Source organism: Macrosteles quadrilineatus, unplaced genomic scaffold (genome assembly GCF_028750875.1).
Source record: "Macrosteles quadrilineatus isolate MER2022 unplaced genomic scaffold, UCM_ALF_1.0 Scaffold_2__2_contigs__length_208266976, whole genome shotgun sequence".
In the NCBI taxonomy this organism is placed as follows: domain Eukaryota; kingdom Metazoa; phylum Arthropoda; class Insecta; order Hemiptera; family Cicadellidae; genus Macrosteles; species Macrosteles quadrilineatus.
The window spans coordinates 166882550-166906081 of record NW_026542595.1 but is presented as its reverse complement, the minus strand read 5'-3'; the positions used below and the strand labels follow the sequence as shown (position 1 = coordinate 166906081).

General features: G+C 35.3%; 1 pseudogene; it reads left to right on the top strand.

The window, feature by feature from the left end:
* Positions 1 to 572: 572 nt before the first annotated feature.
* On the top strand, positions 573 to 3050 carry LOC128985121 (sporozoite surface protein 2-like; annotated as a pseudogene).
* Positions 3051 to 23532: the final 20482 nt, after the last annotated feature.

The following is a 23532-nucleotide window of genomic DNA, read 5'->3' as shown; positions in this document are numbered from 1 at the left end:
GAATATGCCATATGGAAGGGTTAAAAAAGGGGTGTGTTTATTGTTGTGAGCATGCGTGTACTTTTCAACTATCGACCGGGATAAAAAACCGTGGTACGCACACTCCTCCCTGCAATGGCGGCTTTAGTCTCCGGAAGCTCCAGTGCGGCTCTCAGTTCTGGTCCAGGCTTCACCGAGGGAGGCTCAGCCATGTTTGAGAGAAGTTAGCCGAAGCTTTGATGAAGAAAGTTTTTCTGTGATTGTTATTTGTGAATGAAACGGATTGCACATAATTTCTAAGGCGTAACAGATTTTTTCCCATGATTCGGTAAATTGTTTGTGGGTTTTCTTGTGAAGTGAAGCCTAAAACTACATTTTTACCTTAGAAAAGTGTTTTATCACAGCTAAACATATAAGAATATTTTGTATAAAATTTCAAATCTGTAGATATTGGATGAATTTAACTGTTTACTTCAACTTACTGTGTATTTTAACCACCAAACAAATCAGCAGTATGGTTTTCTATGACAAGTTTATAGTTCTCGAAGAGAAGGGAAGCATCAACTATGGTTGTATATTTCAAGATCGTGATCATGGATAACACCTTTCAGAGGTAAGATCTCACTGTACATAAAATATTTTATAGTTTAAATTTAGATGAATAATATTTAAGTGTGTAGAATAGTTTAGATTGTAGTCACAATGAAACTAGACTTGTTACGTATTCTAGTTTAAACATTTTTTTGTTATTTCCTTACAGTGAAAGAGCAAATTGTAAAAAAAATTACATAACCATTAGCTTAAGATCCAGAATGTCTAGACGTTTTTGGACTTACAACTAAAAAATTCTACCAACTTTATGTTAACTAATTATTGGTTCGGAAATTTATTTGGTTTTTCCATTGAAGTGAAATTTCCATGCTCAGAAAATATTTTTCTTGCTTGTAAGTTATTACATCTTTGGTTTACAGAAGAGTTCAGATCATACAAAATAATTAGTGCATATGAGTGTTTGGGTAGATGAATTTTTGGTTAGTCGGAGATCAATTTAAAAAGTATAGTTAATCGTGGCTGCAGTAGAGGGTTCTTAAAACTTGGCCCAAGGTGTAAGCTATCATGGTCTCAGAGATTGTCGGGCAAAAAATTTCCTGCAATAACACCGCAATCGACAACGGAGCTACAGTAGAAATAATAATGCCTTAATATCTGACCATCTCATCGTGATTGTGTGTAAGATCTTTGGTGTTGATTCCTGAGCAGTTGCCTAGCCAGCCAATCATTCACTGGGTACCTCAGCAGAATTCAACCTGAGTGCGGATATTAGACCAATCCATTCCAGCACTAATCCTAATCTCAGCTAGTCCATTACTCTGCTGTCCCAGACCCATACACTACACTTTTGTCATAGCCAATGCAAAACTAGCTATACAATTAGAAATGCAAAGGCATGGTTAAAAGAGGCAGCCAACCTCTTTAAAAAAAGAAAAAAAAGGAAAAAAAAACTAGCCCAGTCACTGCCTCTCCAGATACTTACAGATGCAATAGTCTCATCCAGTAGCACACTAGACACAATTACCTCTGTCCTGCTAGTCTCATCCACAGACTTACTTAATTCCACGTCCATCGCACAGAACAGCTCTTATGGCAGATTATCCTGCTAATAATTTTCTTTAAACTTCATCTTTATTGTCATGAGGGTTGGGTCATCTGTCTTTGCGATACTCGTAAAGGTGTAGCAGTATATTTTACTTATTTCTATTCGTTTACTGTATGCTTTTTGTTAACATAGATATGTTACATTTGACTTAGCGACAGTACAATATTAGACCAATACTCTGCCTCACATAGACTGAAGATAATGAAAACATTATTTAAAGACCAGCTGTAGCTTGCTCCTTATTGAAATAGGACATTGTTGAATCGTCTTCTCACATAGCTTTTCTCAATATTGTATTTTCCTTTTTCCCGCTTAGTTTTTGATACTATAGTTTACCATAGTGGTACCTTTTTGGCTTTAAAAGCTGGCACATGTGACAGAATTCTGTAATTTTTTGCCCCTCCTTCCTAACTCCAAGAAACAAGCCAACACCCGCCTATATACCCTCCATGTCCTCAATAACATTTGATGTTTCACTTCAACCCTTGCTAGACTATACTCTGTAATCTATCTTGCCCTAAGATACGCTCATCAACTTCGCTTGACATGCCTCGACCGCATTTAAAGCCTGGCTACAGAAAGGCGAGTGTTACGGTTAACATCTTATCTCTCTCTCTTCTGGACCAGGAAATGGAATGGTTACACCTCCACTAAGCAACCTCAGAGACGGCCCAACCCTACTTCACCAACCGCTCTAGCCTTAGAATTACCCAGATCACAAATCCAGCAACTAACCACACCAATTCCACCAACAACAACGACCCAACCAAAGACAACAACCCACCTAGCCACAGAAACCCAACCATAGCCACAGCTTCCAAACCAGCTAAAGTAGCCCTTCGAACCACAACAACTAAACCAACCACAACAACCTTACTAACCACAAAAAAAAAACCTACCAATCACAGAAACCCAACCAGTCACAGAAACCAAACCAGCCACAGCTTCCCAAAAAGCCAAAGCAACCCTACCAACCACAACAACTAAACCAACAACAACAACGCTACCGATCACAAAAACCAAACCAAAAAGCCACATCTTCCCAACCAGCCAAAGCAACCCAACCGACCACTACAATCCAACCGACCACAACTACCCAGATGCCAAAACAACCCAACTAACTACATCGACTCAACCAACCACAGAATCCCATCCAACCAAAGCACAGACACCTAGCCACCCAAAGCATCCCAACCAACCACAACAAACCTACCAGCCACAACTTTCCATCCAATTAAAGCAAACCAATGAAACACAACAGCCCAACCAGCTAAATCGACCCAACTAGCCACAGCTTCCCAACCAACCACAGCTCCCCAACCAACAGTTCAATCAACCACTGTCAGCTCTCGCTATGCCCATCTTAAAACGTAAAACCAAACAACATAAACCTCGCCACAAGTTGCGTCACTAATTTGTAAAACAACATTCGTAACACACTCAGGATCTTTCAAAGCTCCTAATCCACCCGAGGCTGAAGAGGACAAAGTCCTTGAACATCCCCAGTAGGCTCATCAGCCACTAAAACATCACGTCATCCCACACGTCCGTTTCGAGGCTAAATCCAATTGCGATAATCTGTATATTAAACTGAGTATAAATTCTGTCAAAATTAACACGTGTAATCTGGACAACTAACTGTTTAAAAACCTTCTAAGACATCTGTGTGCTCCCCTTGGAACTCTCTTTCATTATAGTGCGAGAATGAACAATCTTATAAAAACGATTAAACTATCTTACAGTAATCATCCCTAACTAGCTATTACAGTTTGTTTGGTATTGAATGCAAAGCTCAGCCTGAAACATTTTAATAATACATTGACGTTTTTGATTAATATTAACACATTCAACAAGTATAAGAATTGGCATAATCTAAACATGTTGTTTTTTCAAATTAACAAATTTAAAGAAATAATTTTGCAAAGACATAAAATTTAGCGATGTTGCCAATAAAGATGGGAGGCATGCAAAAGTGCTTAGAAACCCGTACAATGGACCACTTAACCCTGTGGAGGGGCTGTAAACGCCATTAAACAAATTGAACCTCCCCTTCTCCAGGAATCATTTTTTATCCGGCTTGAATGGATAATTTTGTGGAAGAATCGCCAACTTACTTAACCCCATTGACCGCCCGCTGGTGCCCGGAGATAAGGGAGGGCGAAAAAACTCGAGGTTTTTATTTTCAATCATAACTCGAGTGGGGGAGCGCCCTCTTGGAAATTATAGATAATGTGTTTGGGAGATTATCTGCGTGGTGGCTGAGGCGGGTAGAAGGCAGGTGGTAGGGCTATAGACGACAAGTGTGGTGGTAGTTACGCCACTCACATCTTGGCAACACCGCACACTTGTTGGACCTTAACTTTTATTTCGCAGCTTAATCTGAGGTGAAGACTATGAAGTTCAGTGTGAGGGTATTTTGCACCGAGGTCCGAAAATTAGGTCTCGCAGGGTGGAAGATGTGCTTCAAAATGTCGAGAGTTTGTCAAACGCTCTCAACCAAGCTACAAATTTAGTTTCCAATAAAAACAAAGTTTTCATAAAATTGTTAGGTGTGTCAAAAGAGAAAATCTAGTAGAACCTGCCATAAAAATGACTATTGAGACGTGCTGCGGTAGAAAAGTCCAAACCGTTAGCGAGTTTTGAGTGGATATCTTGTTAAATAGGTTATTTTTTCTTCGGATGTCTTCTTATAACACACAAACGCACGGCACATAGTGAGTCATCATTTTTGTGATTTACTGTAGTATTATTGTATTTCAACGCATTATTCGATTGGAAAAGCGTGTTTTGATGCAATAGGCAATTAATTGTCATAAATTTACCAACCAAACACTGTAAATGAACGATTGTAAACTAAAAACTATATTCTACTCAATGACGCAAAGTCCAACAAAATCTCAAGTATAAACCCTTTTTGAATAAATCGTCTGAATCAATTGAACCAATCAAAGTTTCGCAGAGCCGGGCAGGTTGCCAAGTGGCGCGGGACTTAAAGAAATGTCCTCTCTTGGATATTTATGGGCAAGATTAGCTAATTTGAACCCGTTTGTAGCCTAGGAGAGAAGATCTTTCAAAATACGCTTACTTTATTGTACATTTATCCTAGTTTAAAGCATTTGTTGCTTTCTCGCCTTTCAAAACAATCGAGATATTGGATTTCTACGCTCGGCTGTTTGTTTTGTTGTTCATTTTGTATCATCGCGATAAAGGTTTGTAAAGATTATTGTAACAATTTTGTTAGTTGGCTGAACAAAATTACATAAAATGGGCCATAAAGAATTGTTAAACCTAGTTTTACCTACGGATTCGAGTCGGTAATGCAATGTTAAGATAGTCTTATCGAGTTGTTTATACGTATGTGATTCCTCGTTTGACACGAATTATGTAAAAACATGTAGTTTTAAACAAATTGTCTGTGAATTTTCTAAGCGAATGTCGTACAATGAAACTCAAAATTGTAAACGGCTTAGTTAATCAAAGTTAAACTTCCACCAACCAAAATGATAAATCTCAAGTTACAGAGTAAATATTTTTGACTATGGAAGCATTTATAAAGGGGGAAAACAACGAAAAGCGTTCGTTGAACATTCAATATTCTAATGTTGAACCACAAATACCCCTCTTGTGTAAGAAATGCAAAAGTTCAAACTATATAAGCTATTTAGCTTCGCACAACGGAAAAAAACCATTAACATATATCAAGTTCCTACTTAATTTCCCAATTCATGTAATAAAAATCATAGAATAAATTCTTAACCATAAAATAAATTCAACGCCGAGGGAGACCAAAGCTGTAGGCTTAAGGCGTTTATACACGTTGAATTTTAATCTGATAAAAGCAATTCTTTCTACTTAAGTACGTTATAATTAAGAGGGGAAAACAATAAAACGATTAAGATCATTAGTTATTCAATTCTTTATAGAATTCGAATAGAAAACTGAAAACCCATTTTGTGTTGTTAGCTTGGTGGTAAGCTGTAAGCGTATCTGATTTCGACGCTTGTTCTATGCACAGTATAAAAAAAATATGGGGTTTAAACTGTTAATTATAAATACCTCTATGTTAGAAAATAAAAATACCTATACCAATTCAGAAGTAAAACACAAAAATGAAATTATTCACAGAGAAAAATTAACTTGAGAGTAGTTTTTGGAATTTTCAGCCCAATAAAAAGTAAGGCCTACTTAGACGGGAAAGTTGGCTCGTTTTAGGGTTGTGGGGGAGTGAAAGAGCGGCTAGTGGCAGAAGTTCTCACCTTTACGTTTACGGCGCCATCTTGTCTCACAGAACGATAAATACTGCACCGATTGATTGCTTCATCCCTCGATTTCCCTCTTACAATTTGTTGCTGGGAAACTCCCGCCAGCTTTTACGAGACTGACCTCTTCACCGGGTTCACAAGATGTGTTTATTTATGATTTTTATTGCAGTTTTCGGAGTATTTTCGTATTTTGTATTTTCGTTTTGTAGATAAGTGGGGATGGTAAATGAATTAAAAGAGATTTCCAGTTTTTTTGTTGTTTTTTTTATAGAAGAGTGTTTTGGAGTCATAGGAAAAATGAAGAACTGTTTATTCGTTGGTAAAGAGAATATTCTCTTGGAAACGTTTATTTATGTTTTTAGATAAGTGGGATGCAGATGTCGTATTAAGAGTCTGTATTGGGTTTATGTATTTTGATTTTGTAGATAAATAGTTGAAGTAATTGGATAAAAATGGTTCTTTTAGAAACATTTAAAACTTATCTACATAAAATGAGGTTACTAACCTGTCGTCAATCGGTCCTTTATTGTCGTGGATGACTGTAGTTTTTGCGTAGTCTGGTTTTGTCCTTGGCCGGCCTCACGCGCATGTACATAATTTTGTAATTATAAATGTTTTTGTTGGTGTTTATATGTATGTGTGAAGTAATTTTGATGACGACTTGTGCAAGAGAATATGTTTGACATATGAGGACTTAAGATAAGATTTGAAAATGGGGATTTAACCCCGACACTATAGTCATCCACGACAATATAGGACTTTTATATATCTTAGAATGTAGTTTAGTGTCACTCTGAAAATGCGCATAGTGGTCTAATCGGACTTCGAGATAACAAGACAGTCAATCAAATACAAGATATTTTTTATTGAATGCAAGAATTGTGTTTTTGCAGTAATGCATAGCAAATAAAGTAGTCAACATATTTATTAATTACACTTTACTGTCGTAATTTCTTTTTGATGTTTCATAATATAATAAAAAAATTCTCAAACTAGCTATTAAATACTTAAGGTTTTTTTTAACACTTTATCTTTACAATTTATTAACGCTATTGAATTTACATAAACATGTACATTTCAATCCAATGTGGCCAGCTTCACCACTTCGTTTGCGACCCTGGACCTGATGTATGGGACAAATAGGGGTGAGTTGGGTGGATGCCCCATCTAGGGGGTGCAACGAGGGCGAGGGTGTGTGAATAAACATGATGGACATGTACGTTATCGGCTTAAAGCCTCCACCCTGCTCGGGAGACTACCAAAACACAGCATATGGGCGGATAGACGAGTATTGGAAAACGCATGGAGACAAAAGTAAAGGGTTGGTTTATGTTTTAGTTTGGGTTTTCTGACTTGATGATTAAACAGATGTAAACAAATCGACAATACGAAAACAATTGTTCTTATTTGTGAAAGAGGGTGTAATTTATTGTGATTTTTATTTATTTTGAAATGCTTGAGGTGTGGTATTAAATAAGGCTTGCTCTTTCAATAGTAAAGGAACTTTAGCCAATGGACCACTTTCGGATTATGACAAACAAACCTACTAACTAATTGTAATAGATTCACTAGATACAATAATATATCTTTCTACAATCTAAAACTACATTATTGTACTCTTACACTACAAAGCTACAGAGTGTTAAAAAAGGGGAGGGACAAAATTTACGTAGTCATTCATTAGTTGAAAATAAGCAATACGTTTATATATGACCTATCTAGTTTCGTCGTCTGTCTGTATGTGTTTTTAACAAAAACACATTCATAACTACTTAACGGTTTGAGCTACGTTGTTGCAATTATACAAAAATGTCCACCTTAATTGGCCATTATTTTGTGTTAAAACAGTAAAAAATACTCTTTTTCCTACAGTCACCTAACAATGTACATGTTCTCTCACTGATTTGAGAAAGCAACGTGGCCAATTCGCTCACCAGTGAGACAATGTTAACATTGTCTCACTCTAATTACTTTGTCTCACTCCAGATTTGCAACGTGAAGGCACGAAATAGTGAGCGCGTAACATGCAGACAAGGTCGCATGCGCGCGAAATACGTTGGCAGCACTGGCTGTAAATCAGCTGGTCAGCTGTTGTACTGTTGTATCATTAAATGTCATATTAAAAGTTCACTTTTGAGTAAAAATATGTTACGCTTCTTTACCAATTTATTTGTTTTATGGTAACTGTAGGAAAAATATAATGTGCAACTCGGGTGCAAAGTGCAATTGCCTCACTCGAGAAACCATTCCTCACTCGCCTACGGCTCGTGAGTAAGTATTTCTCTCGAGTGAGTCAATTGCTCACTTTGCTCACTAGTTGCACAAATAACTATTTCCGTTTCAAATTTATGTCTATTCTAAATATAGAATGCAAAATTTCACTAAAACCGTCAATTGTAAATATTTTTTACATTCAATAGTCACAAGAGTGAACTACCCCCGAGCATGCGTCAAAGCTACATTTTGAACTCACCATCGCTACAGTGGAGATTGCAGGGGAGAAGTCCGGTCCATTTGCCACCCTTTCGTCCCCCAGCAGACGACTCCCTCCCGCGGGGACCAAACCGCGCGACGATAAATCGACTTTGAAAAAACCGCGGGAAGCGGCGCTCGCGACTTGACATTCATGTTTTGAGCGGCACGCGCCCCTCCTCCCCTTTGACGGTTTAAAATGGATTTCGCGGGTCACACAATGTCCCAGTCAATTTGAAACTCTGCTTGTGCTTTAGCACTCGGGAGGGGTTGAAAATAAATCTGTTTCGATTTTTGGTACTTATTATACCGACCACACCGATAAATCGACTTCCAAATAAGATTTAATCAGTTTAACCTAACCTAACCACCCTATAGGTTAGGTTAGGATTTTAATTATTAGGTGTTGTCGGTATAATACGTAAATACCAGATTTTTCATGATGTGACGCTGGTAGAAATTATTTTCTCAGTAAAGATTTGAATATGATGATTCAAGTATTCCACCATCTTATACAGTTTTGCAGCTTTCCATATGCACGTGAACAATACTTTTGTGGTTAAGTTGGCATAATAAAAGTGAAATTCAAACAATTCGCGTTAATTTTCTTCTGAGACCACAAAACAATTTTACATAACCGGGCACGTTTGTGGAGTTATAACTTTTGCCATCGATTCTTGTGGTATTTCCTATTTATTGGAAAATTTTATTTTGTTTTTGTTTTGACTTATATTTTCGTCTAATTAGTCGACGGTATGTCAGCACGCTTAATGGTCTTTTCGAACAAATAATTCTCTTCATTTCTAAAAATTAACTTTCTTGTATTTATTTTCACAATGGATTTTCATAAAATCCCCGTACCCGTTAACATCCAAAGCTCTTTATCTCGATATTTAACCAAACAAGACACATGTTTTTGTTTTTAGTTTACATTCCTTAAGCGCTACGGATAACATTTTCTACTATTACTTTTGGGCAAATTATATTTGGGACCTCCATAACTATCTTGAGTTGGATTAGCTAGACCGTAACCAATTTTCTCAAAAATGTAGAACAATATCTAAACCATATTAAGAATTTTAAACAATCGATTTCCAGTACGTAGGAAATCGTTTATGAAAACCTTCAACCTACCAACCACACACAGAGCAATTGCTGAGAAAGGCGACGTAGCAGTCAGCCCCGAGTTGCCATTGACTATTGAGATAAAGCCATATTCAGCATGGGAATGTTTCAAAGACATAAATATTGTTCGACTCCCAGGGGAGATTGGGGAAGTTGCATCGATCGAGTTTGGGGAGTTTGAACATCGCATCCCTTAGGAGCGAGGGGACTAGGGACAACATGGGAGTTGGGGACAGGACTGCGGGTAAAGATATTTCTGTTGGTACTCACCAAGCAATGTGGTACCCTTGCATGGATGCATTTTTAACAGAAATTCACTAACTCGTACGTTTGACTGTTGTATAGAACTTACCAGAGTTCAGTATCCAAAAGACAATGGTCACACCTCCAGTTTTATTCTGATTTAAACAATAGTTGATTTAACACAAAGGGAAAATGAGGTTTGCGTTAATTTACACTTTTTCAAACTAAGTTTGAGAAAGTAGAACACTTGAAGAGATCGGGAGCATGGAAGAGAAGTTCGTTCAATTATGAGTTTCCTTTTAAAATCCATAAAATAACGGGAAAATCGAATTTCACAAAACGGTTAAAAAGATTTTGATTGAAGTTTAGTATGTTTAGTTATCATCCTTTGAACTCTAAACAGAATGGTGCAACCCCTAATGCTGCAAAAATCATGAAAGTTATTGCAATTTCCCTGATTTCCAATAGTTACTCAAAATCACAGTTACTCCCACTCAGCAATTATGAAGGTTGTAGACAAGCTTGTTGGAAAATAAGAGTCAGTATGCTGATTACTGATACAGTTTATTTATATTTTGTTTGATCAACTGAATAAAATCCCTCCAAAAGTTTTTTTTTCACGACAATCAAAACTATTGGGTTACTGCTTACAATTTACACAGTTTAAGGCGAAAATATAAGAAATTAATATTTTTTGTACAGTTTATGGGTTTTTACGTATTATACCGACATCACCTATTAATTATAACCTAAGGGTGGTTTAGGTTAGGTTAGGAAGATGTTGTTATTCAAACTAATTAAAATCTTATTTGGAAGTCTATTTATCGGTTGGTATGATACGCCAGTACCAAAAAGTCCCTTTAAAAATTAATATTTTTGGTACAATTTTTCTTTCACCTCTACCACACCCAATGGTAGTAATCCGTGAAATTACTATCATGACAAATCCCCATACGTTTCCCATCACGGGATGAAGGTCTGACTGATGTTAGACGATATGTTGCGGCAGGGCGTATTCGCGATCACCCCCCACGTCCCCCCCCCACACACACACTGACCACTCACCCTCTTAATTAATTCGCTGTCCAAGTATAATTTAAAAGCCTACATTAGAAATCCATCAAGAGCTCTAGGCTACAGCATGGCGGCAACAGTGAGGTTTTTGCTCGGTTGCCTTCTGGCTGTAGGGGTTGGTTATTAGCAAAGCTGATGTTTAATGGCTAATTTGGGAGTTTGTGAGAAACCATTGACTATACAGGGTGTCCAGTCATAAGTGTTAAATAAAATTTTGCATCAAACTACATGGTAACGGCGACATAATGACGCACATTTGAGGTTCCCAACCTCAACCGTTAGGGAATAACAAATAAATTAAGGTTTTCCAAAAATTATTGTAGTTGTTATGAAAAAGGTTATATTACTCTGTTAAAAATGCACTAATTGTTAATTTAAATATAATTTTCAGAATCCTCACAAAATTATAAATAGATATAACACCTAATCGTTGGGGTACGGAAAAATATCCTACTGAAATTTCTTCATTAAACAATTATTTTTAATATCGACGAAAATTTAAATAACATTCAGCAATTTATTTCTCGGTTACCGAATTCCGCTGAGTTTAACAAATATTACTAAAAACTTCCTTATTTAAAGGGCTTTACAATGGTGTATAATAGTTTTTACCAAGTTTCAAATTTCCTAATGTAATTCAATCATTGTTGTGAAAAAACATGGTAGGGCAAAGAAAAGCTATTGTGAAGAATAATACATTTAAGTGCAGGCAACGAATTATTTGTATTTTTTTCTCGCATGCAACGCTTTTTTTATAACTATTAAATTAAGAAAAGATACATATAGTTGTAAAATGTGTTTGTGATAAAGTTACGGTTATCGTATATTTTTCATATTTCAGATAATACTTCAATTAACTCGCGGAACTTCGGTTGTGGCTATACCGAAACTACCCGACATGGTTTGGACGTGGTCGACGTGGAGGAAGTGTGACATGCCCTCCTCGATCTCCAGACTTGAGACCGTTAGATTTTTTTGTTAGGGGTTACATGAAAGGTCTAGTTTACTCAACTGTTGTAAACTCTGAAGTTCAGTTACGGTACAGAATCTTTGAGGCTGCTGGGAAAGTAAGGGAAAATTGACGCATGAGGTCACAGTTGGCGCAATTCACAAGCGAGCTAGGGCCTGCTTGCGGGAAAACAGAGGTCACTTTACACCCAAACTGTGATTCCACCTTAATAAAAGTTGTGCTTCGGACGAAGTATGTCATTGAATTGATTTGTATTGTGTGTTTTTACTAATGTATTGTGTTTTTTTAATAACAAATTTTTCAAAGTCTAAACAAAAACTCTTTAGTTTGATGGAAGTGTAGTCTGGTCAATCATAAATTACACAAACCCTCATCATCAGTAGTCAACTCATAAAATAGTAAGTAAAATTCATTATTTTTTACAATATCTGTTTTGGTTTAACCGTGATTTTTCACAATAGTGCGTAAAATTCACCATAGATTTGACAGTAGCTAAATGTAGTTATACATCATTGTAAAGCCCTTTAAATAAGGAAGTTTTTAGTAATATTTGTTTAACTCGTCGCAACTCGGTAACCGAGAAATAAATTGCTGAAAGTTATTTAAATTTTCGTCGATATTAAAAATAATTGTTTGACGAAGAAATTTAAGTAGGATATTTTTCCGTACCCCAACGATTATGTGTTATATCTATTTATAATTTTGTGAGGATTCTGAAAATGACATTTAAATTAACAATTAGTGCATTTTTAACAGAGTAATGTATCCTTTTTCATAACAACTACAATAATTTTTGGAAAACCTTAATTTATTTGTTATTCCTTAACGGTTGAGGTTGGGAACCTCAAATGTGCGTCATTATGTCGCCATTATCATGTAGTTTGATGCAAAATTTTATTTAACACTTATGACCGGACACCCTGTATACATAATCAGTGGTGAAACTGTCATCTTAAACTGTCCAAACTTTACTGAATGTCGTGATTGAAATGTACATTGCCATGGTTTGATCTTGTTCAGGGATTTCAGGGATTTAACGCGTTAAAGGGAGTTACAACCACTGAGTACTTAACAGGTCTGTTGTTTTGCAGTTTTGTAATAAAAAGTGATGATATTTTAATTTAAATATTTATGTGAGTTCTAGCTTCCCTTTCCTCTGGTGGAGTAAAGACAGGTTTTTTTTTTAATTTCGATATAAAGAGACTTATTTTCAGAGCTTACGTTGAAACAATATCGCTCAGTACTAAATGGCGTTGACTTTGGCAATATAAACGGTAAATTGCATTACAATATCAGTGCAAAATAACTCAAATATTAAAAATACTAAACAATAATGCTTAAACGCTTAAGATTTAAATGGTTAGATCGACAGTCGTTATTTTAAATACGGCCTCTCCAAATAAGTTACTGTAGTTAGATATTAGATTGATATAATTAGTTATATCGATATGTTTTTAACAAGAAAATAGAGTAACATTTGAACAGACATGAGCATTTTTTAATTTTCTGTACATTTTTCATTCCTCTTGTATTTTAATAGGTTTTGAAAACAATCAATTTTCTAACCTTGACGCTTAGACCTATTTGAACTTTTATTCCAAATGTGAAAATAAATCAAACCGAAACTTAGAACAACCAATTGTATTTTTTTTTAAGAGTTGATGTTTTTAAAAAGCTCAACTTATGATAAATTAAATTGATCACAGTGTAATTCATAATCAATGCCTCCACATTTTCCCAAAAGTAACACCTTTAAAATTAATAGTTGAGAAGTAAAGCCAACTGAAGTGGACCATATCAGAAGGGGTGGGGGAAGTCCAATGTGGCGGAAATGGTTAATGTGGAACGTGTCCAATTAAAAAGACATCCAATTCGTAAGGGACAGTGGAGCGAAAACCAGATAGAGAAACAAAATAAGACGAAGGTAGGGAGGAATTCCGATCAGTGTTTGAGTTTGGGGCAATAAGGCGCTGTACGCTGTACATAGACGGGGATTGATTTGGGCAACGTTATCTGCTTAGGGCGAGGGCTTTGTGACAGACAAATAAAACGAGGGTGGGCTCGGGGATTAGAAATAGAAACTGGGGAAACTCGAGTGTGCGAATGTTGATCAAAGGAAATGTTGCGATTGGGAAATGCCAATCATTAGGGGAAGCAGACATTTGGACATGCTGATCAGTTTTTTACAAGAGAAAATTAGTTTAAAAGTATCATGGATTGTGCTGATTTGACATTAGTTCTCCTAGTTTTTTCACAATAATAAAGTTTTAGAAGCATAACAGATGCTGTATACAATTAAAACTATGAAGACAGACACGCACATTGGGAATTGTATGGTAAGATGAATTTAAAGCAGTGGAGATATATCTGTGCATATTTTCTTGATCATTGAATTTCAATCAATTTTTCAGGCGATGAGGAATTTTTGAGTAGCTTTTTGATGGTTTGAAATAGACCTAGTTCTCCATAATCAGTAAACTACCCTGGCTAAAGAAACAGCTCTAATTCAATAACCAAATAAACAATTTTCATTTAATTTAATTTCATATAACACAACCATACATGGTACCACTCGATTTCATATTATAATACATAGCATTATGCCCGTTCCTGCCTTGATTTAATATGATGAACTCTCTCCACTGAAACGGTCATGACTATATAATACAATGACCGTCAACCAGTAAAACACTAAAACACTATCATGTTATCTATCGATAGATGTAACTGCCTTGTTAACATGTCTTATGTAAGGTTTAATTTATGCTTTATGTTGGTGTAAACATTGTATAATGAAAAAATGAACACTAAATTGATAGCTTGTAGAATCTGAGCAATATTCTTCCATAGTATTGATTGGACTTTTGAAAGTTTGTGGAGATAAGACAAAATATTGAAACCCCTCAGCCGTTTTGTTTCCACTTTCTTTCAGTGTTTTTTTTTTACATTCCACACAACGACGTTGCTTGTTTACATGTACATAAACAATCCTGCCATGTAGAAAAATCCATTCCACATCCGATTGATGAGGATTGTGAACCTGTCAACGGCCTGCTTGTGATGAAGCTGGATATTCACTTTACGTCCCCAAACCACCCTGAATGATGGAGTCACGGCACGCGTCCTTCGTAGTCCTGATCAAAGTATTGTGTGTGTGTGTGTGTGTGTGTGCCCTCACACCCTACAAGCTGTCTTGTAACGAAGTACGCAGACTTCCCTATGTATCGTCTGTTGAATGTAACATGAGTCCCACCCCACCGCAGTAGTCTTGGTAGGCCTTCACGTAAATCATACATCTGAATCCCGGCCTTCAGCGCGGTTGTGAAGGGATTTGCAGTTTGGGGTTCGTAAATCGTCGGGAGGAAAGAGGATTTAAAGTTTGAGCTTGGTTAAATGTCCAAAACTCGCATTCACACAACAATCAACAACTTAGAACATACCAGTCAAAGCGATAGGGTATATATTTTTTGAAGTCGTGAACGTTGGCTACTGAAGCATTGACTTTTGGGCTTTTGGATACTGATAGACGTCCTATCTATATGGACTAGCTGAAGCCATTAGATTTTTTAAATACCGTAGATCATAGTTGAATTAAAGTCTACAGCTACAACAGGTGTTTTACTCCTTAAGTTCTTGGCATGATACCTTATGTGTATAACATTTCTATTAATAAATAGCTTACGAAGATTTGCCTACTCAAATTGACTTGGTTAAAAATTGAGAAATATTATAGAAATAACTTATTGACATCAGCGCACTAGTTTTCACCCTAAAACTGGCTAGAAAATTAACATGGCAATTGAATCTATTTTTTATCTATGGTTATACCCGAGGTCGGTGCGGAACATTTGATTTTAAAGTAATTTAATGCAAATAATATTTTATGATATAATGTATGTAGTCTTTTTTATTATACGGGTAAAACTGCCAAACCCCAGATCGACTATGAGCTTTAAAAACGTTTGTAAAATACACAAACAAACACCCTCGAACCTCGATAATAATTGTGTCTAACGTTGATGATCACATAAAACTTATTATCAAGGTGGACTTCTTGTCAAGGTTCCTCCAGCTATTAATTGAACAGTAAAGAATGTCCACAGGTTTAACAAACGCATCAATTAAAAGTGTAACAAATTTTTATTCAACGCACGATTAATCTAGTTAAAAATAAAAGAGATATGAATTATGAATGCAAAATTTTGACGGTGTAAACGACATTTGGACGCATGATTCACCTTAAGTTGACAGCTATCTACAGTATCGTGGCGTTTCTTGAAGGGTGCTGCCTCCCTCATCAGGGCGCTATCTCTAGGCACAGCCGCTAATAGGGATGGCGGGTGGTATATAGAGATATCAAAGCTGGGGGCTTATAAATCACCCCCCCCCCACAGTACTGCTCGACCCCTATAATTAATGTCGTCACCTGGACCCCCCCCCCACTGGGGGTAAACAAGTTTAATTTAATTAATCAAGTCGATTAACGAGTTAAATGTGGTGTTTGGGAAATGTTACGTTAGTGTAATTAAATTACAGTAAGGTTTTAAGTTCTTTGTAAATGACAACTGCTAATGCAGATCCAACGATTTCTATGAAATTGTACTAATGGTTTCTAAGTTTACAAAGATGAATATATTTAATTTTTTTGTATTCTGGAACCAATGTTGTTTTGCTAGGCAGAATATTAGACACTTTCGCAGTAACGTAATATTTCCATAGGAAGTCGTAGACTTAAGTGTTATTTTCATGGTAATATTTTATGTTTTTAAGGTATACATCTTGGCAACATTTTAATACCTATCAACGAGTTGTAGTGAGATATAAAACGCGCAACTTTAACACATATTAAAAACAACCGTACAGTGATGCATTAAAACCACCAAATGTCTAAATTCAATGCCCTTATGGTACACTAGGCAGACAACATATTCCTGAAGTAATAATGTCCTTTAAAAATAAACTAAACAACGGTGTATTAACTCCATCATTCTTTTAACAATTCAATTGTGTTGTAACCTGATAGAAATTAAAATACTAAAACCAAAAGGAGAGTAAGTTCGTTAAATTATAATTAAGTAACACTAGTAGTCAATATTGAAAATTAGCGGATAATTGAGTGGTTATGTTGCTCGCCTTAAAATCTGAAGGTCGCTGGTTCGATTCCAAACAATACAGATTGTGAACCCCAATGGCGTTTGTTGTTGGAACAATTAATTGTATAACAAAATGTTAAACGTTAAATCGAGTTTTGTACCGTATTCCCTCAAAAACTTAAACAATTCTAATAACGCAGAAAAACATAAAGACACAAAATACAAAAAAAAAAAAAAATACAAAAAATAAATGTATTCGATTTGTACACCATAATTATTTAGAAAAAATACAAAACATCTGTAGTGTTGCGCCGTGAACGCCAGAGAGATAGTGAGTGAGACAGTAGCGTTGGCGGGCTGCCTATCTCCTCCGTACAGGCGCAACACACCTCGTTCCCCATCCTCATAAATTTTGATTATTCAGAGAGCGAAACGGAATGGCATCTCGGCTATATTTTGGCGGCCCTCCACTCCACGGCATTCATGGACCTTGGAAATAGCGTTCTCCCCTACTTGCTGACTGGATGTAAACTTTACTTTGTAATAAACTTTTATGCGAAAGCTGACGTGAATGTAAAGCACGGTGTCGTAAAACGTGTGTTAGAGTTATAGTGGATGAATGTTATAGTATTGTAACATATAATAAAATGTATAAACGTTATACCGTAGACTAACTAACACAAGTAGACTTATAATGCCATTGTAAATTGTTAAGGTTGTTTTTCGTGTCTTTTGCACCGTACACTGGGCGCTAGTGTCGACGAAATTTTGTTTATATTATTTTAAGGTTAATTAATTAATTGATTTGGTGCCTTAATCTTTGATTATAGAGCTAAGGGACGTGTTTTCGTTTATGATTAGATCGTATTATTTGGTTTAACAAGGTTTGAATTTCTGAAATAACATAAACAAATTTGTAAAAAAACTCCTCTGCTGTACACCGTACAGAACTAACAATAAAATTGTCTTCAGCTGCTCCATAAGGATGATAAATCTACTAAGAGAGTTTGTTTAATCTATGGGTTATACATAGCTAAATGCATTCAATGCTTATTTAATTTAGCTGACAATCATTTAGATAATTGTTTGTACTCGAAGCAACGGTTCAAAAATAGACTGAAGAAACAGTTTATTTGCTATAATTGTATTACCTCATTTTTTTATTTCGGTGCCAGTGGTATTTTTAGACCAGATACGATGTACAGTGTGTACTGAAATTTTTTGGAAAAGCTGTCCAAACACGTGTTGTGGATGTGCCGGGAATCAAACCCGCCCCTCCCGCATCGAAGTCATTATATGTTGTGTATCATTTTGCATATAACTTCTAATCCAGTCTCTATAATGTTCCATTAAAATATTTGGATTGGGTGGATAAATGGACGTTTTAGCCGATTTCTATATATTGACGATTCAAGAAAATTGATTTTATGTACGCGTGGTAGGAAATTGGATTGGGCTATTAAATATAAAGAAATATGGATTTATTATATTTTACAGAAATTGTGTCTCATACTATTTGGAAAAGCAGTACCAAAAAAGAATAACATCAACAACAATGAAAGTGGCTGGTTCTATAGAAAATAGCCATTGGTTAGTGCTGCTGCTCTCGGCGACTACAACAACTATACTTATGAACCTGTTACAGACATCTGTTGGTTATCTAGATTTGTTGATATTAGTTCAAAATGTTATACGATATAACATTATACAGTGTGCACACGTATTTAACATTGTACATATGCTCTGGAATTGACATTTTTGCATTGACGAGGAAAAACACTAATTCCATTTATCTTTTAAAATATAGTTCATTGTCAGGTGTTTAACTTGTGTGCATATTCATTTTTGAAAACTAAAAACTGTAAATTATTCTAAACATTCTCATACATATACTCTACATGGAATTAAAATGTTTAGATAGTTTTTGATCTAAATAAAAGGTGTCTACGGAAATTTCAAGAATAATTTAAAATTAATTTAAAAGAAACTAGCTGTTACCCACGGGCTTCACCCCGTTTCACTTCATATTAATACAACTATTGATTGGGTAAGTTAAGCTGCAATAAACAAAACAGAATATAGTAATACAAACAAATGATCACTCCTGATTTTAATAAGGTAATAAATTGAAAGAATAACATACAAATAAGTACAGCTGAGGTATGTTTAACATTAGGTATATAGGAAAGTTCCCTTTGGAAAGGAATTGCGACCTTAAAGGACAATTTATGAAATAATAGTTTTGCACAAGATTTCTCGCCATGACGAACATTTTAAGTACATGGTTTATGGGGCTGTGACTTGTAGTTTTCTCAAAACTTCATGGGTAATTAGGGATTTATATATGGATTATATGTTTATTTTCCACATAATATACAACATGAACAAAATACACAATTTTAAGTACATAAACAAATTCAAAACATTCACGAAGTCTAATGAAACAGAACATTTCTGTATATGAAATCATAACCTCTTTCACATGAACGGTGGTCTTCCTTTTATTGACTTATTAAATACAGTTTTGGTATCATTCTATCATCTCCAGATTTACCGATAAAATTGCTTGTAAGAACGTATACGTTAATGAATAGATAGTCTAAATATGTATATAAGAATGGAAATTTTATATACCAAGTATGTAGTTTTATGTAGTTACGAATTCAATGGATCAAAGATACATAATTCATTCGCAATAATCATTTGCCATCCTGTGTAAACAGACTCATCTAGAAGACAATTTCCAGTTAATTATCCGTCTGGTATCTATAGTGTGGATATATGTTTACGATTTATTTTTTCCCGATTTCACAAACTTAATCAATTATTTACCCAACTAAGCGATCTATTTGTACACTATTACTTGTTCTCTCCCATTAACGAAAGCAGTCTTATACGATTTGTACAGAAACTAGAAATAAATATTTCTAAGATACCCATAAACTTGCATTGTACCACTTTAGCCAGTTCATATTTTAGGTACTCTTTTATTTTTTTAGCAAAATACTTTTCAATTCTATCTGTAATTTCCTCTCATCATCTGTAATCACTGACGATTTATTAAAATATTGAATTAAGTATGCAAATCAGAATACAAATCCGTTTATTACAGATAAACAGAACAACAACAGTTATAAACAGAATTAAAAAAAATCCCTCCCCTTATTTTCATGTAAAAATTTCCACACGATGAGTTTCTGAAGGGTTGACACCCTCTAAAGTTTAATTTTCCGAACGAAAAGCAGGGACAATCTCGGCGTGTAAACAACGGGCGATGTTTTTGTCCCGTGTAGTAGCGGGGGATGTTTTACGCCAGGGTAGTACAGTGGGGGTGGCTATTGATCGGAAGCTGTATCCCTGCGTCCCTCCCCCGTCCCATTCCGCCCCTATTCTCTCCTTCATTAGCAAAATGTGAGGAATATCATCACGCGATGGAGATGCTGATGGCTCCTGGAGGCGCTCAAGTTTTGCACTGTCACATAATGGCCAGTGCTTTGTACTGTCAACGCTTATCGGAGGTTTTGTATTGTGTCAGTAAGAGTAAATGCAACAGTGAAATTTGTTTATTTTTTAAATCGTAGTCTGCAGGATTAACTGGGTATCAAACGAGAAGTATTAGCTTAAGATTTTAACCGAGGTTATTAGGTGCGGATTTTAAACCAAATTTTGAGCGAAGGATGAGTGTAGAATGGGGTAAAATGATGTTTGTAGCTAAGTTACTGACTAAAGATCAGCTGTTTCATCAGTCAGGATCATCCATATGCATAAATCCCAAAGTACCCATGAACTTTTGAGAAAACTACAAGTCACGCCCCATAAACCATATACTTAAAATGTTCGTCATGACGAGAAATCTTGCGCAAAACTATCCATTATTTCATAAATTGCCCTTTAAGGTCGTAATTCCTTTCTTAAGGGAACTTTCCATACATCTAATGTAAAAAATACCTCAGCTGTACTTATTTGTTTCAATTTATTACCTTATTAAAATCAGGTGTGATTATTTGTTTGCATTACTGTATTCTGTTTTGTTTATTTTAGCTTAACATATTAACCAATCAGTAGTTCATTATTACTTATGAAGTCAAACGGGGTGAAGCCCGTGGGTAACAGCTAGTTTGTTTAGAGACAAATGGTCAGGAACAGCTGGGTCCGGTTTCGAAGCATCAAAAAAGTACTGACTTTTCTCAAGATCGAGCCGGCGACCTTTTGATTACAGTACTAGGCGAGCTCTATAACCACTACCCAGCCAATAAGTCAGGTGCCTCGATGAATATTTAGCGACGGTCAAATATAGTCTACGGACGCATTTTCGTACGTATAAAATTCACAACTTGAGAGCGTAAAAAACAAAATTGGTTGGTTTGAATTAATTTTAATATAGCGATGGGCTATTAATTTTAAATAGGGTAGTTTTAAATTTCGACAAATTGTCATTATTGTAAGCGAAATTAATTAATTTTACTTTGTATGCAAAATTACAATGTTCTTGAGTTTGTGATTTAATTTTAAGCGAGTTGATGATTCTTATTCATATTCTGTCCATTAAATAATGGGCAAAATGAGACCATCTAATTTTGACAGGAATGAATTAAACAAAATTTGACAAAGTTTTATTAGCAATGCACTTTCAATTTGCAAATAAACACACTTGTACGTTATGTATTACAAATTTATAAATCTTTAGTACAAAGGGTTTTCTATATTGTGGGAGGGTGCAATTTAAACAGGTTCCGAAATAGTTTAAAGCGACTATAAGATTGTAGAATATTTCAGTTTATATCGTTAGATATAAACTTAAATTTGTTACAGTTTTATAATTGTCATATCTCACAATTTAAATGTATTAATTTTGAGCTGTACCGTGTGAAACGCAACATTTTAGTATCCGCTGGCCTTTTTAAATTGAAGATAATAAAGAAAACAACGATACTAAAAACAAAGATAAACTATTAAAGTATACAAATATCGTTTTAAAGATTTGTCGTGATCTGTGCTAACAAAAACTATAAATGAATATAGTTAAACTAATTAATTTACTGTAAACTATACTCACTCACTTCTCAAATTTTGTATTGCAATCCTAAAAAATATGTGACATAGTAAACCACACAGAGAATATTATCAAACATTCGAAACAAAATTATTTTTGTATAGTATCAACTTTTTTATGAACGAATGTTATTTTAATACAATTTTTCTCAATTATGAAACATTATGAAAACCATGGGTTCGTTCACTAACGATATGGTAAAGGACCGATTCTTATAAATGAATCATTGACTTGGGATAATGCATGAAGACTTACATAATCTGAAAACTACAAATCTCTTTTTGGTGTAAATATCATGTTGGAAAGTTATTTCGTTCAAATGTGAACTTAAATGTTTCACACGTAAACGTAAGGTAAATTCGTTGCACTTAAAACCTTTGGTTATAATAACAATATTCTACTGTTACAGTAGTAAACATTAATATACTCTCCATATGTACCGGGCGGATAACCCAGTTAAACATATGCTCAGATAATCCATTGTACGAGTAATGAATGGCAATACTGATCCTCGTACGAAATTCTGTATCTTAATAAACAATTTAACCCCTAAAATCACCTTTTTTATTTCACATCAGCTGATCGAGATTCTTCTCAATCTCAACATTGAAATATCATTTCAATTCAAATGTTGATAGTTTGTCAGGAGAAAACTCAAATAATCTTGTTGACATATAGTTAGAAAGAGTATGATGACAATCTAATAGTTAAAGTGTAATTGCAAGAGGTGCGGGTAGGCTCCCCTATATACCTAATAAAATTCAAGACTATTGAACATCATTTCCTTAAAAAAAAATGCGTTTGTTTCAATTTATCTGAAATGCTAATAAAATGCATTGACTTTTTTTGCTATTTGATCAACAAGAATGAAATTTAAATCGGTGTTCCCTAATTATTGGCCCATGCCAATAGTTTATGCGGTTTACAGTAAATATCCTTTTCCCTTGGTAAAAAGCCGTTATGCAACAGAAATCAGTTATCATTGCACCCTCTTTTGGTGGTCGAATTCAGCTACGATCATTTACTCTAAAAAAGCTACAACTTTAGCATTAGGAAATTTTTAGTTTTATTCATAAAAGGCTAGAAATATCAATATTTAAAAGGTTCCCACATTTAAATGTTTTTGGAACAGCTGATACATGAATGAGAGGGAAAGTTGTGTTGGTGAATATTTCAGCAGCGACAAAGGCCCTGATTACACTGTGTGGGGGGGATGTTTAGCAGGGGAGGTGCATAACAAATGTGCACGGTGAGTCACAGGGCTGAGGAATTAGCACAAGACATTGCAGATCTCCCCTCACAGTCTACTGACTGGGTAGAATCAGTAATGAGGGACTTTCATCTGGAATTGATCACAGGCCGAATACTTTGTTTATCTTTGCAACCTTGCTGTATTTTTTGAATTGGTTTGCTGTAAAGGGATTTACAAAACTACCACCTGACTACGTGCATGACATTTGAATTATTAAAAGAGAATCGACTATGTGCTATTTTAAAAGCATTGCAATTATTCGTGGTTTATTACGTTTATTGTTTTGCTTAAGTTATTATGTGAAAGCCTATTTAGCAAAACCAAAATCTAATAAAAATGTCAATACTATTTT